Below are 18,678 nucleotides of genomic sequence, written 5' to 3'. Positions count from 1 at the left end.
CCACATATGGCTGATGCCTGTGTCTTGTCCCTATGGCGAGCCACGGCCATCCCCCACTTCTCCGGGAGACTCTCCAACACCAGCAGGTGGGTCTGGCCCAGGCTCCTATCCAATTACTGCTCTTGCCCTGGGTCCCAGTGTGCGTGAGATTTTGTGTATGCCCTTTAAGAATGAAGTCACTGTTGCCTGCAGTCCTTTGGAACTCCTGAAATTAAGCCTCCCTGGCCTTCAAAGCTGAATGATCTGGGGGCTCATCTTCCTGGCCCAGGACCCTGGGCTGGGGAGACCTGTGTGGGGCTCAGAACTCTCAGTCCTGTGGGAGAGCCTCTACCAGCTGTGGGTAGTCCACCCAGGGAGTATGGGACTTGATTATACTGTAAAGTCATCCCTCCTACCTGACTAGTTGTGGTTCCTTCTTTATGTCTTTAGTTGTAGAAGATCTCTTATGGTAGGGTTCAGTCTTTTTCATAGATGGTTGTTATGCAGATAGTTGTGGTTTTGGTGTGCTTATGAGAGCGGGTGAGCTCAGGGTCTTTCTACTCCACCATCTTGGCCAGAATCCCCTTGGGCCTTAATTTTAAGCCTTATTTTGACTTAAATTGATAAAAATAATGTTTTGGCTTTTAACTATTTTGATAACTTGCAAGGTAACTTGATATTATTTTGAGAATTGAAAGAATAAACATCCTGTATGCAGTTTAGCCACGGGACTACCAGAATAGTCATTGTCAATGATGAAGAGATGTTAGATTTAATGTAGGTTTTCAAGGTGAATAAATATGAAATGTGTAGAGGGTTCATTGAATGTATAGGGGGTTAAAGTTGGAGCCAATCTTTCAAAAATTTATTTTGTGTGACATCTCTGTTGCTTTCATTAATTCAGAATATGGTATTGATTATAGGTTTCTGATTTTTTAAAGAGCTGTTTCAGTGTGCAGAAAATATCTTTTCTTAGAACCAAACTCAATCCATTTGAAAAAACAAATATAAAGAAATTTATTAAGTTAGTGGATGAATTGGACATAAAGAGAGCTTCTGCCCCAAGTTAGTCTTTCTAATGAAATAAAAATAAGCTTTTAAAAATATCATGCTGCCTCTTCTTGTTCTATTATTTTTATTATTACCATTATTATTCAGTAGTAGTTCAAGTTATCCTACATATTTCAGCAACATACCCATTCATCACAGAACATTATCGCCCATCATAATATACTTAAACTGACCCTATACTGCACAGAAGAAAATAAATGGAGATTTGATCATTGAAATTAAAGATTCCCGACGGGGGGTTGCAGTGGTGAGAGATTCTCTGCTTTCACAAGAAGAAATGCTCTTAGACTACCTTTTGAGAGATTCAATTTAACAAGAGGAAAGTTTTCTGAAATGGAAGTAGGGCTCTGTTGCTAGGGAGGCCAGAAATTCCTCTAGAAATGTCCAAAGACATGATAGAACCTCCTAAGTTTGGGAATAGTGTCCTATTGACAGTAGCAAGTAACACTCGATAATCCCTTGCAGAGACCTGTCACACACTATGTGAGGATTCTGCACCTGAAACAAGGGACTGCGAAAGCTAGAGAACCAGCCTTAGAAACACTAGTTATCCTTAAGTGTATTTTATTAGTGTTATTTAAACATAAAAAATAAATATTTTAGGAAAAAAATGGATGATATTAGTTCCCTCTAAAATTTCATGTTTAGAGACAGTTTTAATTGGTTTTATTAATATAAAAAGTTTAAAAAAATGAGCAAAGAAAAAAAGAAGAGGCTCAAGTGAATCACTGAAAAAGTTGAAAATACCATTTTAATTTATAATTAGATACAATAATTTTATGACCCATAGATGTATAGGAACATAAATATAATATATATTACAGTTTGATTCTTATAGTCATTCCTTTTTCTAGGTAGATATATCATTTCTAATGTACTTTATTATTATAGATAGAATTAATACATTGATATATTTTTAAATTTTAAATATACATTTATACTTTTTTCTTCTTTGATTTTTTTTCGTCTTCAATAGTTTGAGAAAATATTGAGGAAAAATATATTCAACTTTGAATTTCTTTGTTTCCTAGAGCTTGCTAACCTTGTTTTGCTGCAAATAATAACAAAACCATTTTATATTTTTCTGATCTTTGATTCAGTTGTATTTGAAGCAATGCTACAGGGATATACCTGTTTATGAGAAGTCATTATGACCTTGTAATGAAACCATAGAAGTAGGTTAAAGGTACATACTTACCTTCAATCACTGCATATGATTCTTATATATCTCAGGTTCATCTGGCTCAAAATATCTTTTTATTTCCACCCTCTACCTCTCCGACCGCATTGTAACCACTGTTGCTACCACACCTTCTGAAAAATACTCTTAACTGAGAGACTTACTAATCACTTTAAACTCTCTCAGGAATCCACTCCTTTCAGGCAAATAAATACTAAAATGAATCTTCCTCCAATGTTCTAATATTTCCCAAATAATAATGTTTTATCTGGTTCTCCTTAAGAAATTGTCATGATGTATTTCTCAAGTATCTAATTAATCTTCACTCACTATATTACTTTTTATAAAATAATTTATCTGTTACATTATATATGACTTATAAGTGCAGCAGTCTTTTTACACATTTTATATATTCACATTTAAATCATGTTAACACTTTATGTATTTGAGTATGTATATAATATGTAGTCATATATGTGATTCATATACATATGTATAAATACATAATAATCAATATAATAATTTCAATGATAACGTTTTTCTTGAATTCCATTTAAAGTAATCTTGGCACTGTCTAAAAATGTATTATCACATTATAAACGTGTATCGACTGTATCTTCTATGCTCTAGCAAACAGATGCGATCTTCTGTTAAAGATTTGAGAGTCATTATTCTAGGGCTTAAGTATAAAAATATTCTAATTAAGAGTCTTTAAAAGAATCTATGAGCCTAGAGTACACCCCTAAACATTCTGATTTGTTGGGACTGAGACGAAGGCTCAAGCATTTGCACTTTTAACAGGCAATTCTAGTGACCCTGATGCATATATTTACTGGATCACATTATTTAGTATTCCTATTTTAGATGACAATCACCTAGCTCAGTATCAAATGCAATAATGCATTAAATAATTAATCTTTTTTTTTTTTTTTTAGCAAATTTGGTCTTTTTTTTTTAAGATTATTTATTTATTTATTGATTGATTGATTGATTGATTGATTGATTGCTGTGTTGGGTCCTCGTCTCCGTGCAATGGCTTTCTCCAGCCGCGGCAAGTGGGGGCCACTCTTCATCACGGTGCGCGGGCCTCTCACTATCGCGGCCTCTCTTGTTGCGGAGCACAGGCTCCAGACGCGCAGGCTCAGCAATTGTGGCCCACGGGCCCAGTTGCTCCGCGGCATGTGGGATCCTCCCAGACCAGGGCTCGAACCCATGTCCCCTGCATTGGCAGGCAGACTCTCAACCACTGCGCCACCAGGGAAGCCCCAATAATTAATCTTTTTTGATGCCTTTAATAAATTTAAGCAGACCCTTCACTGAATTGTTGACTTGCTTTCATGCTAAGAGAAGTGCTAAAATTTACAAAAACCACAGTGTTGTATATTTCCATATATAATGACTTCTTTACTGTTGGTTGTGTTTCCAAATGGAACTCTATAATTTTAATTTGAGCATAGCCCCTCTCCAATATTTCTAATTTATATGGAGCCGAGGAGGCTCTGCTTGGAAGAAAGAAGACATGAGATGCACTAATAACAAACCAGGAGGACCCTGTCCTTTTATTTGAATAAGAGGATCTCAAAGACAACAGTCAAAGCAAATTCTACATGGAACTCCTTCAAAGGACACAAGGAAAATGAGAGGAAATATCAAAGGTACCTATTACTCTGCCTAGACCTGACAGATGTTATCCAGACTATGGTCAACTTACTCCGTACCTTAGTTGCCTGGAGAAATAATTGCTCACTTAAACTTGGGAAATTAGTTTTTCTCTCAGGCTGATACTCTGATAGACTCTATAATACTTGGATTTGTGCCTTGAATCTTCTGTTGTTTTTTAATTGGTAATACATGCACATGCCAAAAGAAATTCAAGGACTTCAAAAAATAGAGATAAAAGTAATTCTGTCTTTTGCCCCTGTACAGTCCTCTAGTTCTCCTCCTTGGAGACCACCCCTATGAGGCATTGCTTATGTATATTCCCAGAGTCTTTTGAATATGGTGGTGTGTGTTGGGAGCAGGCAGGAATATAAATAAATGTAGGTCCGGAAATTCCCTTGATTTTAAATTAGCAGGAGATGTGCACTAAAGAGTGTCACTGAGCAGCATATTTACCACCAGAGAGTGACTTAGATACAAGAGGAAATATAATATATCCTTCATTTAAGTATGTACACTATCAGGGTAAAAAAAGGAAAATTTTAAAGCAGGTACTGCTTTCAGCAGACAACAGACATTTAAATGAGAATGCCTTTTAGCATAATGAAATTTATCTGAGTTTTAAGATGCCCTCTTGAGACTGTAGCAACACTGGTAAGCAGTCACTTGTTCTGGCAGAAGAAGGTCACTGTGCACCTTATTGTAGTAATGTGTTTGGAAAGAAAGTAAAAGGGGAAATTGCTTCCCTTGATCCATTCATGACATTTCTTTGTAATACCAAACTGAAAAGGTTTTAGAAAGATAAAAAAAAATCATGGCCATAAAACGGCCAAGTTCATAACTGATTATTGAATAAGAATGACTTTGAAAACAAAACTTTAATTGAATATCTACTGTTTATAGTATACTATGCTAGGGTTATAAAACACCCTTGAGGAACTTTTAATATCTTTAGGAAATGACATATAGGTGAAAAAAAATAGTCTTGGTCTAATGCAGTACCCATTTAGAAAGTGAGACCATCGTAAGTGGACTCTGTGAATCAGATTCTCTTCAGACATAACCTACTCTTTATTTTTTTGGCGAAGTGCAGTGGCTTATCCAGGTTAATGAGAGGACCACCAGCTATAACAGGTGGATGGGTCATACCCACTGTTGGCATGACCCAGATGCTCCTTTAGTACATATCACATTACAAGAATTTTAGTTTTCTTTTAGGCTGTACTTCTACTAGCCCTTACCAACACCCTATGTAATTTATTTTTGGTAAAGTTATCAATAACTGATTAGTCTTTGGGCATTAGAATTTATGTAGGTCAAAAACATATCATCTTTGTTTAGGTAAAATTCCACCGTCTGTTGCATAGCACCCAGGATGCGTGTATCCTGATGAGATCTCCTTAGAAAGATACCCTAAAGTGACCGAGCTACATACAGTTTCCTTGGGTCTGCTCCCAGGTGCAGCAATCAGGCAAATTTATTATTCTTCCTTGATAGGAAGTTAATTTCAGATCTGGGGCAACTATAGTACAAGTAGTGCCTCGGACATTGTATTCTACGAGAAAGCAAGGGAGCTCAAAGACTAATGGGGTCATGTTAAGAGGAGAGATGACCCAGTTTGAAGGTGTTCCTACTGGATAAATGATGAGATATTTGAGCATCTGAACATGATAATGTCTACAATTGATTATAATATACGGTATAAAAAATCCACGAACCCTAATCATAATAAATACCTACATGTGTACCTATGTATGTACATACATACATAAATGAGAAAGGGGAAAAAACAACTTCTTCTGTGAGAGATGTGCTAGATATAAAAGTCTATGGAATGATAGAATTAGAAATTCAACATTCATACCTGATTCAGGGAAAGGTATTCATTCAGTGCTAAAACCATCATATAGATGGTCGTTGGGGAGCAGGATATTCAGATGTTGGCAAATCCAGCTCAGATTGCAAAGAGAAATTGTACATTTACTGCAGAACTGGCCGTCATCATCTGAGCCAGATGAGTGCATTTACAGTTGACTATCACTAATAGTAGGGCAGTGCGATGATTTTTCACTTTCTGATATGATGCCTCATGAAGAAAATTATTAGTATTCTTGCTAATAATGTTAACCTGAATCTAATAAAGCCTCTGCACTCCATTCCAGAGCCTAGCAAGAAGGAGAGAAAGGGAGGGAGGGAGGACAGGTGGGAAGGTTACCTTCTTTCTCTCTATTTCTGCCCTACAACAATTTCTCTCTCTTGACGTATGAATCATTTTTTTCTGCCAAGCACACAGATAGCTACCGGTTTTTGTTTATTTTGTTTTATTTTGTTCTATTGGCTGTTCTGTGTAGGATTTCTTACTGTTAGAATTTAGTACATTTCAAGGGGTGATTTAAAAATTAGTGTTAATATGTAAGATTTGTAAGTAAGTGTCCTCTTGTAATTTTTCTGGCAAGGAATAGTCGGTCAATGCATTCTGGAGAAAAGCATTTGCTTTTCTTAATAGAAATTCACATGACATGTCTTACTTGTATTCAGTACAGAAACTTCATGGAAAAAGTTACATTTTAATGTAAAGCTAGTTAATTCACGGAAGGCCACTCAAGAACTGTGCTTAAATGTGCTATTTAAAGGAGTGAATTATTATGAGCTACTCAGAGTAGCGGATGCAAGTTTGCAAACAGGGCCATCAGTAGAATTTTAAAAGGTTTGCTATCCCCTCTGATAATTAATTCTTAGAATTTCCAGTGTCAGACCTTAAAAGTACAGTCACAAATAGTTTCCTAATCTGTTTACTCGTAACCTTACAAAAGAGGCAAGTATAAATTCATGTTACTAATGTAATATTAATTTGTTTTTCTCAACCAGTGCTTAGAAACTATCTTTTTCCTTAATGAGCATTATGCCACCATTATAAAAACTGCTCTTTCAAGTTTTACGACAAATTAGGTTTACAGTTACGGGATCACATTTCCAAACATCAAATGTAATTTGCTCTGACAGGAGGAAATTTTTCCCGTAGACAAATGTTCAAGCTCTTCCATTGTTTAATGGCAAATTAAATAGAAAACTTTTCATACCTGCATGTACTTTATTTAGCTTCCTTCCATCTGCTCTGCAAATGTCCTCATAAAACTGTATCCCATGGCAACCCCCAATGGCATTTTAGCTCCCTGACTCCCAAATGAGCTAGTCTCTCCCAGGGAAACCACCTTAGCACTTCAAGGACAGCATTTTTCATTAATTTAGAAGGGGCTTGGTTAGTGAGGACCCCTTCCACAATTTCCATGATTGCATATATGTTCCTTTATGTGGATAAGAAGGTACTTGATCTTCACATGGTTTGTGAATCATGTTTCAATCCCAAAGAAGAGGATGAATCCCATTATTTCACAAAATCACTACTCTCCTGTCTGTAGACAAAGAGATGATCATTTTTATCAATGTGAAAAAGGTCTCTATCCTAGAAAGTTACTTGAAAGAAAAGCTTATAAATTTAGAATTTTACAGGGAAGAGAAAAATTCAAGTCCATTTACTTATAATACATAACTATATCATTAACTTGTTAATTATTGCTGAGAGGTTTGTGGATCCTGGGAGGGATTGTGAGCCCAAAGCAGTCAACTCAGGGTCTTCCCAGGGGGTCACTTACAGCTTTAATATTTAGAGGTTATTACTCTCTCTAAACCTCAATTTTCCAGTTTAGAAAATGGGTGTAACTTCGCAGGGTGTTGTGAAGACAATGGGAGATTCTTATAAAAACTCTTCGTTAACAACAAAGCACTATGAGGGGTTTATTATTACACTCTCCTCTTCAACATTTGATAAGTGTAAGCTTTACACAATTAAAACATAACAATGATATTGTAGCTTTAAGCACTTTATTCAAAATAATGAAATGAGTGAAATTCTAAATGAAATCATTGTTGGCATTTGAAATCATGAGAAAGGAACAGTAAACTGCTTTCTACATAGTCTTTCTTATGAAACAAAAGCACTCTGTATTTGAATTTAAAATTGCTTTTATACCTTTGAATACACATCCATATTTTAATAACTTTTCAAATCATAATTATTTTGAAAAGTGCTTTAGCATTCTGTTGTGACAAACCACTATGAAGAAACTAAAATTTATATGTGCTTAAAAAGATATGTTTATTTTTTAAAATTTTTATTCCATTTTTCCTTTCAGATGTTATCACTGGTGCTTAAATTTAGAATGATTATGTTTATAAAAGTAATGTGTGACTTTTGCATTCTAATGAGTCTTAACCAAAACATTATGCTAATTTATTTCATATGCTTTTACAACACTCTAAATTGTAAATTGTAAATATACTTGATCAAAATTCAGTAGCATAGGATTTACTTTCTAAAATAAATGTGATGATTTTAGAAAAATTTTTAAACTAAAAATTTATTTAGAACAATAATTCATTAAAAAAAACCAACATTTGCTTGTGCCAACTGATATGGAAGAAACTGGGAAAAATCTACAGTGACCCAATATTTCTGTATATAATAAAAATCATGTAGTGAGTAAAATCATATTGTGAGTACATAATAAAATTATATAATTAGCTAATACAGAGAAAAGTTCATATAAGAAGTTGGAGGTGCTTATCACCGAACTTTTCAATGACCATTCTGAGAGACTGTGGCAGCCCTCTGGATAATTTATTCTCAGATAATTCATTCCAGCTTCCAAATTAGGAGAGGCTCAAATACTTTTCTATTTTTGCTTAACTGCAAACAGAGTAGGAAAGTACAGATTCATACTAGTAAATTATATTAATTGGTTTCCTTAATCAGTGTTTCAAGCTATATGTTTTCTTAAAGAGTACTACCAAGCCATTATAAAACATTTTATCAAGTTTTAAAATAAATTAGATTTATCATTGTGAGGTTGAGTTTCCAAATGACAAATGACATCTGTTGTGACAGGAACTTCTTCCTCCTTCATCTTAATCACTACTATTCTGTTGTAGAACAGAAAGAGAAAATCCCAAAAAAATCTACATTTCCAGATGGGCTAATATTTTGCTACAATAACACTTCCAGTTTCTCCTAGGAGCCCTACTGCCTTTTAGTTGAGAGAAGTATTTAAAAATCAAGATCTACCTTCTTTATTGTCCCCTGCTTTCCCTTCATTTCCCTTCTCTTTCTAAAAATCGAGTTCAAAAGCCATCAGATGGGACCAAACGAGGAGGGCATCCCTTCTGGGGGCGGGTTGAGCTGTGAGAGGACAGAGCAGGGGTTGGAGTTCAGGAAGGGTAAAGCGGACCGTGATGGAGTGTAAGGTGTTGGTGTTGGGGACCACATCAAGGGGCAATTCCATGCCGGGTTTTGGAGCCCGTAGAGGGGACGTCCATGAGGGGAAATGGAACAGAGATGGTGAATGTTCTTTCATGTTGGCAAAGGAGTATCTTCAGTGTAGAGTGGGATCACTCGGTTGATGTGTAAATCCATGAACACTTCCGTAGGATTTTGCAGAGATGCCCTGAGTTCTCATCAGCAGTGTGTGTGTGTGTGTGTGTGTGTGTGTGTGTGCACACATTGCTTCCTTTCAGCTTTGCTGAGGTGTGCTCGCAATAATTTTTTTTTTTTTTTGCCAACCTGAGAAATGAGGGATAGTATCCTTGGGTATTTTTAAATTGTATTTTTTTTTATTATGAGTACATGATTTCATGTGTTTAAAGGTCATTTTTATATCTTTTTCTTGTGAATCCTCCGTTTATACTTTCTGAGCATTTCTACAGGCGTTTGGGGGTTTTAAATTCTTTTCTACATAGTTAGAAAGAATGTGGTCAGTACTCATAGCTATTTGTCTTAAGAGCTTATAATTTATCTTTCGAATTTGCATATGGTTCATTTTATTATTTTAAAAACATAAGTGAATGTATCTGTATTTTAAAACATAGGTGAATATATCTGTGTTTTCTTTAATTGCTTCTGGATTTTATATCATTTTTAGAAAATGTGACCTCAAAGTTATAAGGAATTAATGCATGTTTTCTTCTGGTGCATGTTTGTTTGTTTGTTTTTGCTTTTGAGTTGGATGTCTGATCTACTTAAAGTAATTCTGCTCTAGTGGTATAGATCCAGGTTTTTCCAGATGGCTACACATTTTTATTTAAAAATCCATTTTCTCCCAGAGTTATATTGATGAATCTGATTCTCGAATGTCTGCTCTGGGTATATTTATGGCCAGTACAATACTGTTTTAGTTATAGTGGCCTTATGGCACATCTTACTTTCACTAGGGCTAAGGACTCTCATTTCTTTTGAAATGTTTTCTGGCTCTTCTCCACCGTTGATTTTTCCACTTGTATTTGAGAGTCAGCTTGTCCAGCTTTAGAAGGAAAAACAAAAAAGAAAAAAACAAAAAAGAAGAAAAGATAAACCTCTCATCATTTTGTGGGGATAATTAAAAATGCATATATTAACTTGGATAAAAATTATTGTTTTATGTTTACTTTGCATCTTTCATAAGTAATTTAAAGTTATTTTTATATAGATTGCTTTTTTCTTGATAAATTTATTCCTAACCATTTGGTCTTTTTGTCGTTGTTGTTGTTTTATTGTAACTGAGATATTTCCTTGCATTATATGTGGAAATATACAGCAAGACCATTGATTTTCAATGTCCATTTTACATTTCTCTATCTTACTAAATGTGTGGTTTTAACATGGGTTGTAGCATTCTTTCAGCACATGGGTTTTGCATGCAAACCATTCCCCCACAAATAGGCATAGTCCGCTTCTTTCTTTCCAATGTTACGTCTCTAGTTCTTTTCTCCTATCTGATTACTTTGGCTACTAAATCAAATAGTAGTGAGCACCCCTGTCTTGCTCTTAACTTTAGTGAGGAAGCTTGATAATTCTCTGTTAAGATTTTGCCTGGAATGACTGGGTTGGCAACAGAACCAAAATGAATCCTTTGAGCCTACTGACTGAAAAGCAAGCTTCCTCAAACTCTTTGTAACATTAACTCAGGGAATATATAGCAGTATACCAGATTCAACATAAATGTGAATTGCTCTTTACTGAGCTGAGTACTCTGTACCAGGTAGTTGGAATTGTCTTTTTTGTAAATACGTAATTCATGATGTGAAGCAAACATTGCAAGAGAATGAGAAGAGAGGATAAAAACTGAGGGCCACCAATCCACTGGCTTCCCTGAGCTGAGATGGTTCACATCCTTACCTGCCAAGCCACATTTCTCAGAAACATGTGCCTCCTAGAAATGAGTGGTGACTGGGATTTATAAGACTCTTGACATGCATGCTGTGTTGCCTGTTAGACACCCTTTCTCCCTTTTTTCCCCAACTTTACTGAGGTATAATTGACAAATAACATTGTAAGATAGTTAAATTGTACAGCATGATGATTTGATATCCATATACATTGTGAAAGAATTTCCCCTTCAAGTTAATTAACACCTGTTACCTCACATGTTTGCTTTTTGTGTGTGTGTGTGAACATTTAAGCAACTTTCAATTCTACAATACAGTGTTATCAACTACAGTCACCATCCTCAGATCTTATTCATCTTATAACTGAAAGTTTGGACCTTTTAGCAATCAACATCATTTATGAACTAGAAATTGGTCTTGGTTAAAGCCTATTGTGTCTCATGAGCTTGGCTGTCATTCTGAGGTTACAATTCAGAGTAGGAGTTACAGTGACTTTTGGGTGAGATTATTTATTTTATGATGTTAAGTATGTATTTATCAATTCGTATCCCTAATTTTCTTATTAAGAGTGGATGTTGAATGACAAAAACGTATTCAGCACTTAAGATGACTGTAAAGTTTTTCTCCATGAATCTATTTATATGATGAATGCTGTTAATGAATTTCTTAGTATTGAACTACCTTGCATTCCTGGAGTAAATCCCACTCTATAATGATGCATTAAGTTTTTTTAATGTGCAGTTGGATTCTATTTGCTAATATTTTACTTACGATTTTTCATGAATGGGCATATATAGATCGATCTGTAGTTTCTTATGCAGTGCAATTTTATCAAGCTTTGGTACCTCTTATATTCACTTCATAAAAATAATTTTAAAATATTTCTTTGTATATTCTCAGGAACAATTTAAATAGTCTTCACTTTATTAGGTCTTTTAAGATTTGATTGATTTCATTTGTGAAAATATCTGAGCCTGGTTCTTTTGTGTGTAGTATTTGTTTTATAACTTTATTTTTTCTGTAGAAATAGCTCCACTTAAGCTTTTTTCTATGCTTTGTTACATTTTTAAAAATATGTTTGCATATGAAATTATCCATTTCAGCTAGAATTTCAAATTTATTCACATAAACTTGTGAAAAGAGTCAAGATTTTTGAACATTATCAGTTTCAAAAGTTATTCCTCCTTATTACTTCTCAGGTGGTGTCATTATGATTCTGTTTTCTATTCATTAGCTTAGTTCATGGTTTTGTTGTTTTTCTTAATTTTTTCTCAAAGAATGATTATTACTCCTTTAAAATTTTTTTTAATTTCAATTTTTGCATTATCTTTGTATGTTCTTCCTTTTGCTTTCTTCTGGCTTAATTTTTCCCCAAAATTCTGCATTTAATATTTGATGCACTTATTTTTACTTTTCATATATACTGACCTATGGATTTGAAGATATGACTTTCCTTTGATTAATGCTTTTAATATATCCCATAGATTCTGATATCCTAAGTTTTCATTATCATTATTTTTTGAAATATTTCAATTTTGGTGTAAATTATCCCTTCTAAATAGAATTGCATAGGTAAGATTTTTAAAAATTTGAGGTGACAGAGACTTTAATAATTGTTGGTATTAATTTTTAGTTTTATTTCATTGTGACTAGAAAATATTGTTTGTCTTATTTCTGCTATAAGACTTGCTAAGGTTTTTAAGGACCTAGTATATGGTCACTTCTTATTAGTATGAAGAAGATGTGCCTTTTTTTCAGGGGATGTGCAAAAAACCCTTAGCAGTTAACCCATATTAATAAAACCCTTATTAATTAATATATAAATTGTATACATTTATATTTTAAAAATATGTTTCCCACTTGCGTCTTGGTCTGAAAGTCTTGAATTATTAGTGTTTTCCTATTAATTTCTTCCTGAATCTACTTGTTTTGTTTATTTTGAAGGTGGTTCTAGTGTTATTGCATTCAGATATTTATAACTTATAAATTCATTATGATTTTTGGTCTTTAGCATTACAAAATGTTCTTTGTTGCCTGTTTTAGTGTTTTGGGATCTGAATTTTACTTTCTTACATCAGAATTAAAAACTAATGGCATTTGGCTGGCATCTTATTTGATTTGCATTGGCTGGAGCACCTTTGCCCATCCTTTTAATATTTTGCTTTTCTGGACAATTTTGTTTAGCTGTGGCTCTTGTGTACAAAATAGAATTGTATTTAGTTTTTTAGAAAAAAATACAAAAGTGAATTAAGCATCTTTACATTTATTTATATATTTTTATTTTTTAATATTTCATGGGATTTCCATCTTTTTCTAGTGATTAAATTTGTTCTAAGACTTGTTACCATGCTACCACTACTTTCCCCTCACTTATCTTTCTACTATTTGGCTTGTCAGGATTAGCATTAAATAATATCCATTATTTACCTCTTCCTACACAGCGATTAGACTAGTATTTTCCTTCTCCTCCTCTTCTCATTTTTTAGTTTAATTATTTCTACTGTAATTATTTCTACTGTTAATTATTTGTACTGTCTCTAAATTCATAACCCTTCCTTACTAAATTCTTCCACAAATGTCCCAACCTATCTTTTTGGCTAGGTTCACAAATAAATACTGTATACAATGCTCATCACTGTTTTTTTAATCAAAATTTTCCTAATCATCTCTTGATTAGACCTACTTGATCAGAATTTGCATTTTAAAAAGGTCCCTAGATGATATGTATGCCCATTAAAATGGGGAAAGCATTGACCTAGAATAATGAGAAAGTTATTATTTTTTAGTATTGTAAAATATTCTCTGAAAGTATAAATTATTCTATTATTTAAAGGAGACATTGATTTGGCATGTTGATATGGATTATAACTTTGGATAAAGAAGGACTAACAATGGAATTCAATGTCAAATTAAGCCATCTTTTTAATTCTGGCATTTTCTAAATGGCATAGATTAGTATCAATGTCAAGAGATTCAGCCCTTATTACCTTGGTTTTTCCTAATGCTTTCAAGGGATACACACACACACACACACAAATACACACACCGACATTTTGCATTTTTTTTTTCTCTAAAACAGTACTGTGCAATAGAACTTTCTTGACATGCCTTCTCTCTGCAGTGTTCATTACAGTTGCCACCAGCCACATGTGGCTATCGAGACTTGGAATTATTGAGAACTTGAGAATTTTTATTGCTTAAATTTAAATTTACATGTGGCTAGTGGCTACTTCATTAGAAAAACTCTAAAACATAAACTGGTAAACTATGGCCTGCTTTTGTATGACCCATGTGCTAAGAATTTGTTAAATGTTTTTAAAGGATTGTAAATACACACAGACACAGAATGTGCAACACAACAGTATTGTTGTGACAGTATGCAGCCTGCAAAGCCTACAGGCTCTTACCCTCTGGCTCTTCACAAAAAGTTTGCAGACTCCTGCTCTAAAATGTTCATTTTACTTAGTACAGCATGCAGAATTAAGAAATAAATTTAAAAGCAGATATTTTGGAAGGTGTACCATCATCTATCCTTGTCATCAAGAGATTTATTTGAAACAGTGCATGATAAGCTTTGAGTTTTTCGTGGTGTGTAGGCATCGATTTAACTTTCCCATGGAATATTTGTAATGTTTTAATGTTTATGATTGAGAAATATTCAATATCATTTAAAATTTAATTGAAGCCAAGGAAAGTTGTTAAGATCTTCAACCTTATAAGACAAAATCAGGTATGTCCAAAGAAATTTGTGCTGTGTTATTAAGTATTCATGCTTACAGACTAGACAGCAAAAGAATTTAGAATTCCTAAGGTTTTTTTGAGTATTTTCTCCTGAAATCAAAATTTTACTGAAATCTATTATGTTTTCTGTGTATTTTGTGGCAGCTACGGCGTCCGCTTAGCCATCAGTTTTCCCCCCTGTATTTGGAATTCAAGAATCTACAAAAATTGTACCTGTTGTCGTACCTCCTGGAAAAAAATATCTCCAAAATGTTTACATAGAAATAGTCAAAATTTCAAATGATCAAATTCTCAATAATTATATTTTGTTATACAATGCTTATAGTATGAACTGTATATAAAATAATTTGAGTAACATTTAGCATTTCCTTCAAAATTAATGATTCATTACTTTTTCAATAAATCTAATTATTCAGCTTGGTATATCATTCCTTAAATGATGTGTCATATTACTTGATGCTAGTGTTCTTAGTCTGAATAAACATTCTTTCATAATACTAACAAGTTTTACTATGATCGTTGCCAAATGCAGAAAATTTCCATTATAACTCATAAAATTTCTTTGGATGATATTCTGTACACAGTTGCCTTGCCAAAACCAAATTTATGTATATTATATGATCAAGAACTTATTATCCTTTCTTATTTTCATTTAGGGTCTGTTCTGCAACAAAAATAGTTATTGATTTTTACAAATTAGATTTTAATGTTAAGTACCTAACAAACACTGTGCTAGCTACCCAGTTCACTTCATTCATATTTACTCACTGCCTATAATTGATTTTGTTCATTCTCAACTGATTCAGAGATTTTATATCTGCAGAAATTCAGACTAACTGCAAGTTGCTTTGCATAAAGGAACCAGAATGTAGTCATTTTTTTTTTTATTTGAAAAAATCAGAGTGTATCAAATATCCCAAAACCTGAGCTATCTTTTGTATAGTCAAACTTTCTTTTATGAAATGGATGATTTTTCAGCAAGAGTAGCTCATTGATGAATATTTTAAAATATGTCTACATTCTGGGATTTTAAGGGAACACATTTGATTTGATGGTTTTTTTAGGATTTTTTTCTCTGCTAGTTTTTCTTGAAAGTCACTAGTCATTGCAGACTGGGAGATGGGCGATAATATCATACCCTGTTCCATCAATGATGACTTATGCTACATTCTGCTAAACTTAATAGCTCTGAGGTTCTCGTTCCTTTTTTCTTTTTGATCATTGAATCCTCATTCTTCAAAAATATTTTTGATGTTCCAAATAATTTCCTCTTTATTTTTTTGTGTAAGGTTTTCCACTTTTTGTTTACTAGTCTCAATGATTTCTATTATAATAAAATACGTTTATTACAATGATTATATTCTAATAAGTTTATCATAAATTTTTTTGTGTTTCTAATATTTAGGGAAAATAATAAAATAATTTGATATGCTATAATATATAACCTGTATTGGAAAGAAACAGCAACTTTTAACACAGCATTTAATAGTGGTACTGACCAACTATTTACACTAAGAAAATAGCAATTCTTGTGCTATAATGAGTGGATCATTATACAGTAATTTTAATTTAAGCCTATATTAGTATTTACTTTTGGATTATTAATGATTAATTAATAACACTTATGTAATGATTTGTGTCATATTTAAAGCACCTTCTAGATTTAAATGGGGGCTCAGCAATATCTTTATGTTTCAGTAAACAAAAACCAGATGGTGCAAACTACCATAAAATTGTATTAAGTATAGCCATTGCACTAACACCAGTGAGAGATTTTTTAATTGTGTGAATATATATACATATATACGTGCATACATCCAACCGCAGATAGATTAGATACATAGTTAGGTAGATCAAGCAGACTGAATTAAAATAGAATGATAGAAAGGTTGATGGTTGTAGCAATTTGAAACCCAGCCACTTGTTTAGAAGCACAGATTATCATAGATGTTTTTAAATCAACACTATTTTTTGATTATCCAATCTTTAGTTTAGCAAACTTATTCCTCCTTTGTAAATCCAAGTAAAGTGATGTATATTGATCCTTCTATAACAGAGCAATTTATCCCATTTACTGGAAGTTTGTCATAATAAACATGCAAATCACCTATTTTGGATTAGATATTTATAATAAAAATATACAAATAAAAATGTTTGCTATGAGTGAGGCACCCTTAGATGTGCTAGGCTCAATCTGAGGAACAAATGCTGTCCCACTTTTTTTTTTTTTTAAAGATTTATTTATTGATTGATTGATTGCTATGTTGGGTCTTCGTTTCTGTGCGAGGGCTTTCTCTAGTTGCAGCAAGTGGGGGCCACTCTTCATCTCGGTGCGCGGGCCTCTCACTATCGCGGCCTCTCTTGTTGCGGAGCACAGGCTCCAGACGCGCAGGCTCAGCAATTGTGGCTCACGGGCCGAGTTGCTCCATGGCATGTGGGATCTTCCCAGACCAGGGCTCGATCCCATGTCCCCTGCACTAGCAGGCAGACTCTCAACCACTGCACCACCAGGGAAGCCCAATTTCCAACTATCTTTATAAAGCAACTGTATTAAACCGGAGCCAGATATTATAGTCTGATTTTTTTTTTTTTAGTTTGTCATCTGTCTTTGGGGCTTTTGCTGAGTGTCTTAGCTGTTCAGCAGCACATAAATGGCATAAACAGCCTTTTTATGTCTTACACTAGAAGAGATCATTATGAACTTTTTTTATTAGAAAATAAAACTTCAGTTGACTCTTCTTAATATACTAAAAGTATTTACACATTTTGAAACTGTAAGGAGATTGATATAAATTCTTTCACATGATCTGAATATTGACATAAATGACATTGGGAACACTCCCTATTACATTATAAAGACTATTTAGATAGACCCACAATTTGTGCAACATTTGTGGGATCTTTCCATTACACAGAATTAGTTTCCTTAAAGTTAATTTTTTTTTTTTTTAAGTTCAGCCTTTATGTTTATTTATTTCAATTTTCTTTTTCAGGAAATGTACCCAAGAGGAGTTCTGAGACCATGTCCTCAGATGTTCTGCTGGGATTAAACAAGACACTGCTGTATTTTGTAAGTTCATCTATTTTTATCTTAGTAAAGAAGACTTTCTGCTGCAGAGAACCAGTTTTTTGTTTTTGTTTTTGTTTTTTAATTTGGAATTGGAGTCAAACTTTGATTTAATAGAAGACTTAATTTTAGTTTTTCAAGATTTTTTACCTAAATTTTATTCAATTTCAATGGATAGTGAAAAGCATTTCTTTGTTAGATGAACTCTGTTTCATTGTATGTATTAGCCAATATTTTAATGACCTGTGAGAGGAACTTTATCAGTTGGTGAGCTAATTTAAAAGGGCAGTGCTCTCAGTAATACCAGTTTGGCCTGGGTGAATATATTGGTAATTATAATGTCCTGTATTTCACTGAACAAATATTTTCAACTTGATCTGTAACAACTACTTCTTGTGGCCTGATAGAGGTAACCGAATACTGACCCTCTTTAGGAAACATATTGATTTTCTTTTTGTTACTAAAACTTAGATTTTACATTCCAGGATTATTCATTATGATGAGATGTGTACCACATTGTTTGGATGTACTAAAATCTGTCTAACACTTATGAGTTTTACATGATGTGAGGCAAACAAACAAAAGCTACTGTGTGGAGAGTCATGAGTGACATTAAATTGAATGTTTCCTGAACCTTCGAATTTACAACCCTTCTGATGACCTCAAAGTTGAGAATTTTGCTATTTCAGGTTCTAAAACACAGTATAAAGCAAATCAGTTTCTCCCTCTTTTACAAGCTCTCTTCTGATATTGATACAGAATAGCCCCCTTGCCTCTAGTTACT

The 18,678-nt window shown here is 33.6% G+C and overlaps 1 protein-coding gene across 2 annotated transcripts in view; it reads left to right on the top strand.

Annotated features, from left to right (window-relative positions):
* The window catches only part of MARCHF1 (membrane associated ring-CH-type finger 1), an 898,048-nt gene that overhangs the window by 305,448 nt on the left and 573,922 nt on the right, over positions 1–18,678 (top strand). For both annotated transcript variants that reach the window (XM_059922369.1, XM_059922368.1), the window contains exon 2: positions 17,821–17,897. The gene's annotated coding sequence lies outside the window, so the exon portion shown is untranslated. The remainder of the gene's footprint in view (positions 1–17,820; positions 17,898–18,678) is intronic.

Source organism: Balaenoptera ricei, chromosome 5 (assembly GCF_028023285.1).
Source record: "Balaenoptera ricei isolate mBalRic1 chromosome 5, mBalRic1.hap2, whole genome shotgun sequence".
NCBI classification, from domain to species: domain Eukaryota; kingdom Metazoa; phylum Chordata; class Mammalia; order Artiodactyla; family Balaenopteridae; genus Balaenoptera; species Balaenoptera ricei.
This window is presented reverse-complemented; position numbering and strand designations above follow the sequence as displayed.